The sequence below is a fragment of the Cyprinodon variegatus genome, unplaced genomic scaffold (genome assembly GCF_000732505.1).
Source record: "Cyprinodon variegatus isolate N-32 unplaced genomic scaffold, C_variegatus-1.0 Scaffold280, whole genome shotgun sequence".
Taxonomy (NCBI): Eukaryota; Metazoa; Chordata; class Actinopteri; order Cyprinodontiformes; family Cyprinodontidae; genus Cyprinodon; species Cyprinodon variegatus.
The window spans coordinates 856,493-868,254 of NW_015150733.1; positions in this window are offsets into that span (position 1 = coordinate 856,493).

The following is an 11,762-nucleotide window of genomic DNA, read 5'->3' on the forward strand; positions in this document are numbered from 1 at the left end:
GCAGGTGAATGGAATGAACAATCAAGCCAGTCATCAATGCCAAGATCATGACAAACATGTATACACTGATAGCAAAGTGGGTCCATAGTCAAATTCCGTTTACCCAAAATTTACTAACAAAGATTATGTGAGAGACAGATTTTGTAATAACTTCTGAGTACACAATTGGAAGGATTCAAGAGCAAACGAGGGAAATACAACGTCTTAAACCTACTGATTATCAATGGAAAGGTTAAAATAAATATTTAGAAATAGCACCAATTAAATTTTAGACAGCTTTAGAGCTTTGCTGAGGTAGCAAGGGCCAAACCAGCTGTTGCCAATACTATATTTCTCTATTGTAGGTAAAGGACAATAGTAATTTTGGATTTATTATGGAAGGGCACCAACAAAGCAGTCTATGTGCCATAAAAAAAAGCTGGGAGGACAGTGAAAAATTATACTAGAGCTACTGTAGTAAATTTGATGTAGAGAACTTTCAGATGGAATCCATTGGACTCCAGGTCATTGTTTGAACTGATGAAATGTACATCCAACACATTTTCTTCCGTATGCTAGAGTGCCAATCAGTGTAGGACCTTTTATCTGTTTTTCTACCAGTGAACAGCAATATTAACAGCACTCCACTTGTCTCAGATGAGATATGAGTGGTAGAGAAACTCAAGCTTGTAGACGAGCACATTTTTTTCTTTTTTCTTGTCCTTGAATAACATGACACATTTTCTCATGCCAGCACATCAAATCTTTGTGAAATGTTTAGCCTTCAGTCTGTAAGGTTCCTGTTTTCTGAAGGGAATAATTTATTACAGAGTGACATTTTCCTGATTTGTTGATGTATTTGTATGCAAACAGACATGTTCTAAAGAATATATTTCAATTTTAGATAGCATGATTTAGTCAAACATATTTTAAACAAGTAGCCATTCTGTACCTTTAGACAGAATTACCCTCAACTCAGCCTTAGCCTGATGGATCCTCTGTCAAATATAATGCATTTGCAGCAAAGACTTTGGATTTTCCTAAGTTAATCTGAATTTAATTGCCTAAAGCTTTTAAGCAACACAACAAGAGAATTGTAAAGTGGTAGCACAAAAAAGCACCAGATAGAAATTAAAATTAGAAATTGTTTTTTATTTGTTTGCAAAACAATAAATTGATGTCATAACATAAATGTTATAACATTCAGGAAAGAGAAAAAAAAAGATTAGATTGGTAAGTTGCTAAAATTTTATATATAAAACATGCACCAAGTACAAATACAAGTTGTTTTTTGCTTGGGAAAATAAAGTCAAGGTTCATACCATAAGGGAATTAAAAACAATTTCACTGATTCTCAGAGTAATAACTTCAATTTGGTTAAAGGTCAAATGAAAACTGGTTTGAAGCTCGCATAATTTAAAACCATAATTTTTGCTTGTAGTAAAATGGTGCATGATTAAAACACTAAAAAGAATGGCTAAACACATATTAATGACTAAAAATTGTAATACTCGTCTGTGTTTTCAGTGTTTTCTCTCACTACGCATTTTTTATTTTATTGTTGCCATCACAGCTATTGGGCATGAATGAACATTTCACTTGGTGGCACTGCTAACAAGCAGTGGAAACCAGGGACACACCAGAATAGTGATCTTCCAGCAGTTCTTGAAATCCAGGAACCAAGACTGTTTTTGGTTACAGTACATAGACTGCATAGTCCTAGATCATCACAAAAACATAGTCCTAGATACTCACCCACTGATCTTTACCAACCTGTCCATGTTTCTGAAAGATTTTCCCTGCTCAGTGACACACCCACTGAGAAGCCAAACTTAGTCAGGAACATGGCATTAAGAGAGACACCAGGGACCAATTTCAAATGTTTGCTGGGGGTAAATCTTACCTTTAACCGCTAGCTATGATACTGTTAAATACAGTAAAATTGTGTGGCCGAGGATTGTAAAAGAAAAAGTGTCTGCAAAGTGTATGAAAAGAAAAGAAAGGCCTTAGAAGAGGCAGATATACTGTATGCCAGAATGCTTTCCTCGCAAAGCATTCTGGGATTTGCTGTCCCAGCGGCCCACTGTGGCGATAGGCTATCGCTACTTGACAAAGGCCAATAACAAATATGCAGGAACCACACAGAGGAGGAGGAGTTATATGACCAATGCAGCAAAAAGTAGTGATCATCTGTCCGAATGGTCAGTTAACTGAGTTTACTATAAAGTCCACTGTATTTTCTCTACTGTATGTGGACACAGTAAACACGTATGAGCTATGAGAATAGCACATTTTAAAAAGGGTATGCATGAGGAAAAATGGCCTTGTGCATGCTCTTGCACACATATTTTGTGGAGAGGGTGGGTCTTGCACGACACCTTTAAATGAGAAGTGGATTATATTGCAGTTCTCCGTCATCTGACACATAATATAAAATTTTGTTAAAAACCTGAAAACTGTATTAAATCCTTCATGTTCTCTGTGGAAGTGAAACCCCAGCCTTATTCTGGATTTAATGTTGAACTTCCACAGAACCACAGCATCAAGGTGAGGTCCCTCCTCCAGTATGTCTCTGCGGGACAAGTAAATGGTAATCTTTGCTTCACTGATTAAAAAGTTTAAAAGTCTCAGTTGTTTATTTTGTTTAGACAAACTCCTCCTAAAAATAGAGGATTTGTTAAAACCATCCCAAAAAGAGTAAAAGCACTTATCAAAAGACTAAAATGGTCTTTAGTTGCCAGTCTACACGTTGCCAGTTTTAGAGATACCTTTGTTTTAGAACTTTTGTGCAGGTGTGGTGAAGGGCTTTCTGGTCCATATTGAATAAAACCATTTCTATGGGTGCAGGCTGGAGAACAGAGGTCCACTTTGCTCATGGAAGCAAGAATCAGGCCAGGAAAGAAGTCAGTTGGCTCCGGTTGGTTCTGACCTCTCAGTATGTATAAAGGTGGCTTCTCTCCTTGGCCGACAACTTTTCTCCAGGAAGGTCCAGGAAGTGCCTCACTAGCCTGGCAGACCATAAGCCCATCAAGGAACCTGTGGTTTCAACGCTGGAAAGGGACGGTCCTGCAGTCTCCACCACCTGTCTCTGCTGTCATGTTCCAATGGTGCAGCATCTCCAACACCCAAGGTCCTACACCGCCATACACTTCCATCCTTAATCCACAGATTAAAGACTCCTGTAAAAGCCAGTGCAGAGAGTTAGACGTTTGGAATGTTCTCATTTTAAACATGGCACATTATTTAAAAACACCCTGATAAAGCTAAGACAACCTGTCAAAAATAGTGCAGATTCCAGACTCAAGTTTTGGAACAAATGAACAAAGCTGCTTTAAACAAATGCTTTTGTTTTGGGGTTTCCTTGGCAGCTGTATGGCAGACACTAAAGGACAAACCTGCTAGAGGACAAAAAAGAGAATCAGAGATGAGTGTTCTAATTAATTATATCAGTCCGTAGACCTTCAAACCACATCTTGTCCACTGTAATCTTTACATGTATTAATTATTGTTTGTGAGCTGGAGATAGGAGTATAGTCGTTAAAAGCAATGCTTTATTCCATCAGCAAGAGATGCTGTTATCTGAAGTAATTCATCTATTTTGGTTCCAAAATAAAGTGCATCATTAATGCGAGCTGAATTTTTCATGAGATGGTGGCAATTTATTTTCTTTCTCTCTTTCTTTATCTTTTTTGATCAAATTGGAGGAAGGACAGCAGGGGGAAGGCAGGGCTTAAAATCTTTAAAGTTAATCCAGTTTCTTACCAATTTTTGCAGCTGCTGATTCCCTAAGTAGTTTAAGCAAGCTGGCCATGACCAAACATCACAATCCAAAATGTTAAGTGCTGTAACAGAACTATATAAGCCTCTTGTTTGTGAAAAATGTGATCAATGACTGTAATTGCATTAAAATTCAAAACGTTTAAACAATCATATAACAAAGTAAACCAAGAGGGATCTTTTTGACATCTCATGGCAAATTTACTATTATTATATTAAATCCCTGCCTCATACAAGTTTATCCTCTTATGTTCTTTATTCTCATTTGCCTCTCACTCTATGTATGCTTTATTATTGTCCTTCTGCTGCTATCATCTAGGCTTACATTCACATTCTATAACCAATACTAATATGATCATTCATCCTTTTCAGTTGTATTTTTTTTTTTTTCAGGTCTCCTATATATGTAGAATCCTAGTATTTCATCATTACTGAGAAATACAATGAATAGAATATAAAGAACCAGTAATGGATTGCACAAATGTGATGGTCACACCACCAAAAAGTATCCTGATTCACCAGTCTGTTTCTAAAGCCTTCACTTGTGAGTCAGAAATTGCTTGCTAATCTTTCTGGAAGTGTGAAAACAGTTTGTTTTAAGCACTCTTGCAATGGAACAGAAAGGGAATATAAATAGTCTGTAGGCTGACCTGAAATTTGTAAAAGAGTTTGACACAAGCAAAACAAAACATTTGAGTGTTTATTGTGATTATTTACCCTTGTGACTTGGACCTCAAGACTGACATCTCTGACAAAATGTTGCCAGAATATTACAGTATATACACATATTGTATCTGCTGTATTGACTCTCCCCCTTATTCAAAGCCAGACTCAAAACCCATCTGTTCCAGCTTGGTTATTTGTGAATACACTGCTCTTTTCCCTATCCATAACAGTTTTTATGTTCCTGTATTCTTGTATTTTCATCTTTCTTTTTATTGATTTTTTTTATATTTCTCTAAAGTGACCTTGAGTGTCCAGAAAGCCGCTGTGAAATAAAATTTATTATTATTATTATTATTACTGTAGGCCTATATATAAATAAGAACAATTTTGTCAACCATTTTGGCATGGTATCAACGTAACAATCCTCCACCGAGGTGGCGGGGGAGATAATTTTGAGACACTAACCAATCAGCTGAAAGTTTCTCCTACTGCTTCACAATACAGGACCTTGTATATGCAGCTGCAGCAAAAGGAAAGGTTTCACCATCCCAACTAAAGTAATAAAACAGAATGTTTAAGACAACGGAAACACTAAAAAACATTAAAGAAACTGTCAAAGAGGAAAGATTTTAAAATTGACGCTGAAGTTTACTGTCTAAATTGTGGTAAAACTAACTTTTTCCATTCAGTTTAAAAGGATAGTATTGCTGATTTTCATAGAAAGCATTATAGTAGCCACAGCAAACATTCCTAACTTGTTGTAGATTTACATGGCTTTAGTAGCTTTCAAAACCACAGCAAACACTGGCTTTTTTCCCCCACAGTATATGCCAGCTTAGAGAGACTTGACTTCAGATGTCATGGTTACATCTGCATTGTCTTGGCTTTTAGACACACGGTGGTAATAGTTCCCAATTTATACCACACTTCTTAAACTGTGCCAAGAATGGTCCGAACAGAGTAACCAAGATAAATATTGAGTGTGAATGGAACGTAACTGAATTGTACCATACCAGACCCAACCAAACAGTGCTAAATCTAATACTAGTTCAGCAGTAGGGCTTGGCATTGTTCAGTTCTCTGTGTGGCTCCATTCTCTGAAAACAAAGAGCACGTGAGCAGACCACATCATCTCCTATCTATGGTCAGCTGATTCATTTTGCGTGTTTTCCGACATGTTCAGCTTTGCAATTCCCAGATCTCTTCATCTGTTCACAACTAGAACTTCTCAGCCTAATAACACTAAATGGCATCAAAAGAGCGTGGTGCAACCTGGGATGATGCTGAGACCAAGGCTCTCATTAAAGTTTGCATCGAGGACGCTATTCAGTCACATATGTTCCTGAATGTTATGGGTGCCGCCATTTTTGATGCATAATTCCAGCCTTGAGAGCTGTAGTATTGTGGACCACTGATAGGAGGGGAGGAACCGCACAGGCATGATATATAAATGGTCGTAAGAAACTGGTTTGGCAAGATTAGCTGATCCAAGCTTGAACTGAACTCTGCAAGGACCGGTTTCAGAGACACAGTGTAAATGGGGCTTGTGTTTGAGGCAGTGCTAGGGTATAACATTAGTTTGAGTGAAATATTTATATAAAAATTATCTGGAATTCTATTTATATAATTTATTTACTTATGCATTCACAGTTTTGCCCTGTATGTGTAGTGCAAGTTGTACTATATAAAAGATTATAACTTTAATTGCAACTACTAAAAGCAAAACTGAAAGTAAGCATTTTCAAAAAGTTAAAGTTAGCTAGTTAAAGAAAACTAGAATTTAAATAAAACCAAAATAGAGTTAACAATCAGAAATTACAACCAAATAAAAGGCATATACATTAAAACAGTTTGAACCCTGCATGGAACTACTGGAGGTTTTTCAGCAAGCATAAAGAATTGAGGGGAGGCAAAGCAGTATCAGGTGTACAGAGAGCATTTCAATTGCTCTCGCTGTATATAGCGTCATGAATGTGCAACATTTGCTAAAGAGTTAATTTTAACATATAATGTAAGCTACAGAAAGGAGTTAAGTCTTGTGATGTGATAAAACATAGTTCCTGAAGAAACCAAAAAAAAAATTACTGACCCAATCCTTAAAATTCCTTAAAAGAAAATCTGTTAAATTGACTAAAGTTGCTTTTTTCTTTGTGCTTGCTGACAAAGTTATCCACATATATTGTAGGTTGTTTCTGCAACCACTTTGAACAAAGAGGTGAGACTCAGCTTCCCTTTGCACCATCAAGCCACAATCATGATGAAGATATTTTAACAGTTAATTCTTACGCCCATGGCACAGTACTCGACTCATTCACCTCTTCTGATACTGTTTCTGTTTATTAGTATTAACAATACATCACCTCACTCATGTTCTTCTTGATTGAAATGCCTGCAGGCTCAGCAGCTACTTTACATCTCTTTCAACTCTTCCATAACATGCTATAAGCAGAGGCTTTGTACCATCTTCAATCAAATTGCTGTTCATTGAGACGCTCTTGTACCCAAAATAGTTGTTGTTGTTCTACTCCTCAGCATCTGATTGTCAGGGCTTTGAATCTTGTCCCTGCTCCACCAAAAACAGAATAAGCATCCCTTCCTAACTGAAGAATCAACCAGGCAGCAGTGTCCTACATAAAAAAAAGAGAGGAGGGGTACATGGGGGGCAACATGAAAACCCAAACATCCTCCCAGGGGAAAGAACAACAAGGATAAAAAGACAGCAGATGAACTCAGCAGTCAGAATACTAATTCTCTTGATATGCGCTTGCATGTGAGTACATTCCTCCATCAGCAGTTTCTTATCCTACCTTGCCTTAAGTTATCATGATTCAATGTGTGATAGTGAGAAATTGTAGCCTTTTGGGCCTAAATGAACCAGTTCAAATACTTAGAACAAAAAACTGTGAAAACACAAAGAGGCACAGAAGACACAATTGTGCATATAAGCAGTTAACCGAGATATCTTCTAATAAATCCAGTCTTACAGAATGTCACAAGTAGTGGATATTCCTGACTATGAACATGCAAGTACGTGAATGTTTTTTTAAATTATGAATTAAATAACTTACCAGTTTCCGGTTGTTCACCTACACACTACTCCAGCGTATTTTTAGCCATGATTGTTAACACTAATAATGTCACTCTAATTACTTACATTGATAGTTTTGCCTTTTTTCTCATGGATACCACAAAAATTTAGAAGTTGAATTTTAGCATTGTAATTGCTTTACTGTAGGCCATAACTACAAGTACTTAACACAGTAATGTATTTGAGCTCTCCACTTAATTTGAAATTCTAAATAAACAATTGCACAACAAATGAGATCATAAAATTTTTAATCAATTTGATAAAAAAAAAAGATCTCTCAAGATAACTGACAAGCTCCTTTATTTGTGGCATAAAATACTCAAAGTGCACCATCAGGGTCAACCTGAATCATAATTGCAAATCAATACCACACAACTCCAACCAAGTTAAGCGGTACTCTCTGCTCTTTGTCTCCTCAATGCTCTTTGTCTTCCTTGTACAAACAGACAATACTTCAAATTTTGAGGATGGCCTCTGAAGAAGAAAATTCAAAAATGGCTTCTTTCCTCCTGGGAGAGCTGATCATCTAAAAGCCCAATCTCAAGAGCAGACAACATGATTGATATTCCAACTATTGCTAAACTTGCCTCCCACCTAATGGAGATGTAATAAAAAACACTCAGCTGCAGGGAAGGCTTGAAGCACTGTAGTGTTTAGATTATAGTTTAAAAAGGGATAGGAGTTTTTTTTTTTTTTTATTATAACCTGTTCTGAATAAAAAGTTTTAAATTGCATGAAAAATTAGTAATTTAATGAGACTCTTTGAAACAGACAGTGGACAAAAAACATTTGCAAAGTGTCATGACATCATCTTTATCATCTACATCTAAAACTACATCCAAAGTTGTTAAACCAATTAGAAGAAAACAACACCATTTGCTAACAAATCCACATTAAGAGAAGAGCTAACAGCAATTGCTTTTCAAGCTGTCCATGTCTTTTCGTTGGCGCTTTTAGCAGATGCAGAGAATCCACAACATGTGATTACCTGTTTTCAAGTAACCCTACAGGGATAATTTGTGTTTCTTCAGAAAAGTAACTATTGATTGCAGAGAAATAGCAGGACATGATTAGTTTTCATCTCAGGGAATTGATTATATGGTTAAGAAACAGTGTAGAACAACCAATATAGCTCGCTGATCAGCAAGGAATTTTCATGCGGCCACTCCAGTTCTGCTGATCTAAAGTAGGTGTTTAGGGATAGCTTGTTTGTCCATAAGATTGGTCCACTTTAAGTCAGTCATCCTGATTTCCAACACTGATTTGCAGTGTTCATTTACTTTTTTATATATATATATATATAAAAACATGGATAAAAACATCCTTTGCCAGCGAAAAAACTTTTACAAACTTGCATAAATTATGCATCTCTAAAGTTTTGCTTGCTTTACTACAGTAGTAATTAAGAGTAAAGACAAAGGAAAACATAAATCTAAAGCTCATCATTTTTCCAATTTCATCTAGAGCAGAAAAATATGATAATGATTTATCATCCGTTTTCACTTTCTGGTCCAATAAACAAAAAAAAAACCAAAAAAAATTATAGTGTGTTTTTGTTTTTTTCATGTTTGGTTTAAAAACAAACAAAAAAACCCTACCTGAATATATAAAAATCAACAAGCATGGCAATAGACTGCGCTAAGCAAAAAACAAAAGTTGCTATATAAATGAATCGATCCAGGCCAACCCTTCACAGAGAAAGATTTTTAACACAGAGTTTACATTTATCAAACCTCCTAAATTCATGCACAGCAACGGGTGGTTATTTCAAATCTTTAATTTGCACACTGTGCAGTAAAATGAAAATCACTCTTTCCCCTGAAATATTCGGGGGTTTTTCTTCATTTTTGCTTTCCTGACTTGTTCCTACTTTACTTGTGATTCAATAAATGCCTTTGATTGTTGGAAAACACATAGTACTTCAAATACTAACAAACCCACCAATAACAATCAGAGTTGGACCAGGAAAACAAAATGTCTCAATACACCAGTTTAACTTAAATACTTGGCCAAAGTAGTGGTTTGTCAAAACGAATCATACAGCCTTAACTTTTTTGGGTAGAGAAACCATCCCTTCTATGTTAAGACAATATCTATAGATAAACTGTCTTTTTTGCTTACCCTATACAGATATTTACATGTTATTGTCACTGATCTTTACATGCATTCCCACCCATGGCAACCCTGAAACCACACAACACTTTCACAGTAGAAATCCCAATTTAACCCAAGGGTGGAACGGCCCATTTAGCCAGATGGAAACTGTAGCCATAAAACATCAAGTAGTCTCCAGGAGCATGCATTAGAGAGCTGTCTAATTAGAGTATACTCCATGCCTCATTCAATATTGTACATCAGTGCCATGAGCAGATACTTACCACACATTTCCATTGGGCCTTCAAAGAAAGTCTTCAACGCATGTGGTCATCATTTAGGTTAAGGACCATTTATTAGATATCAGGAAGATGTGTTAATCTACTGGAGAATCATTTTCACCTTCGCCATAATGACTCATGAGACAGTCAAGAAGGCTTGACTAATTTGCACCAGATAATAGATTTGATCCATTTTAGCTTCTCATTTTGGAAGTGTGCTCTGACAAAGTGAAAGGATAGCAAGGCTGGAAAGACAGACAGACAGAGAGAAGGAGATGGTTAATTCAACAATCAGCTCAAGATTAATTGAAACACCAGCTCTGTAGCTGCATGCCTTTTGCCATTCAACTCATTGGAACTAATTGTAAGCGAGACTGTTTTCTTTCTAATATGAGAACCATAAATGACATTTTGACAACAAGTAATTTCAAGAACATGAATTTTCTGTCACAATTTACATGTTTAATTTGAATATCTCGGTCATCATTTGTGCTAATGAAGGAACCACAAATGACATCTGTGATGGTTATTACAATGTGTACCTGTCTCTGGAAAGCAATAACCATGTCTTACCATTAGTTTTTCTGCTATTATGATTTTTTTTTACCTCCTTCTCTTTTCTATCTGACAGTCTTTTAAGTGTCCACATGATAAATAGGTACATAACAACCATTACCCAGTCACAATCTACTGAGCCAATATTATGCTTATGGAAAAAAAACGAAAAAACATCAAAAAATCTGAGGCAAACAGAAGTTGCCTCTTTTCCTCCTTCTTGCTTGCTGTGTTCTCATTAATTTTTCCAAAAAGGCCTGTCAGCTCGGCTAGTACATCATCCATTCATCAAGGCGCCAATACTGCGGCAGTGCCACAAGTTGATAAAAAGAAAAGGTCAAACAACAAAATTTTGTGTTTCCAACATGAAGTGTGCCATTCAGCATTTTAATTAACAAAGGACAAGGAACAGTGAATAAGGTGGAAGCAGTAAAAAATGGAAAAACAGCGACTTTGTTGAGCCTTGAGAAGATTAGCATAGAGACATAATAATAATGTTATGTCTGTTGAAAAGAGAAAAAAATCAAATTGGGTAGGATAAATGCAATGGCAAAAAAACTTTTGAACTGAGCTCTTGGATATTTCAATTAAAACTAATATCAGCATAGTTCAATTTTTTGTACTTGTCTGTCACTTAGTGTTGTACATTTTGTTTTCTTAGACTTTTACCACCTCAATTTATAACCTAAAGTGTATAATAAAATTTGTATACATACCGCAATAATGTTACCACCTTAATACCTAATTTATGATTAAGAAAGATAAATGTACCCTTAAATAGAGCAACTGCTGTAATCAACCTGAAACAAAGTAGGTGTCAGGATCAGTGTGTGGTGTAAAGTTTTTCGACTTTGATTACAGCGGGTGGGTGTGGCTCGCTAATGCTGTCAGCTACACCTAAAAACAATCTGCTGATCTACTTGTTGGGGACATAGAGAGTTGCAAAACATCTCTTTTGTGCCAGATGGCCATTGTTGATATCAGTCAAGCCAGTGATTTTTTCAATTTTGTGATTTCAGTTCTACCATCATTTTTGTTCAGGCTTGTTTCATTAGTTCATTTGTTTTAATGTTTTAATCTTTCTGTGGAAGCGTTGACGAGCAACGTATCAATTTGTTTGTTTATCATCACAGAATATTTCATTCATTGTTACCTTTGTCAGATTCAACTTAGTTCCTTGACAAGGCACACGTGTAACTTTTGGCCACTAGGTGCGCTAGACAGCAAACATTAATGTCTAGGTGCCAGAAGCGCCGCAACACCCTTGCAAAAGTCAACAAACAGCCATCAGGCCAGTCTCCCATGTCTTTTGACTGGGGACT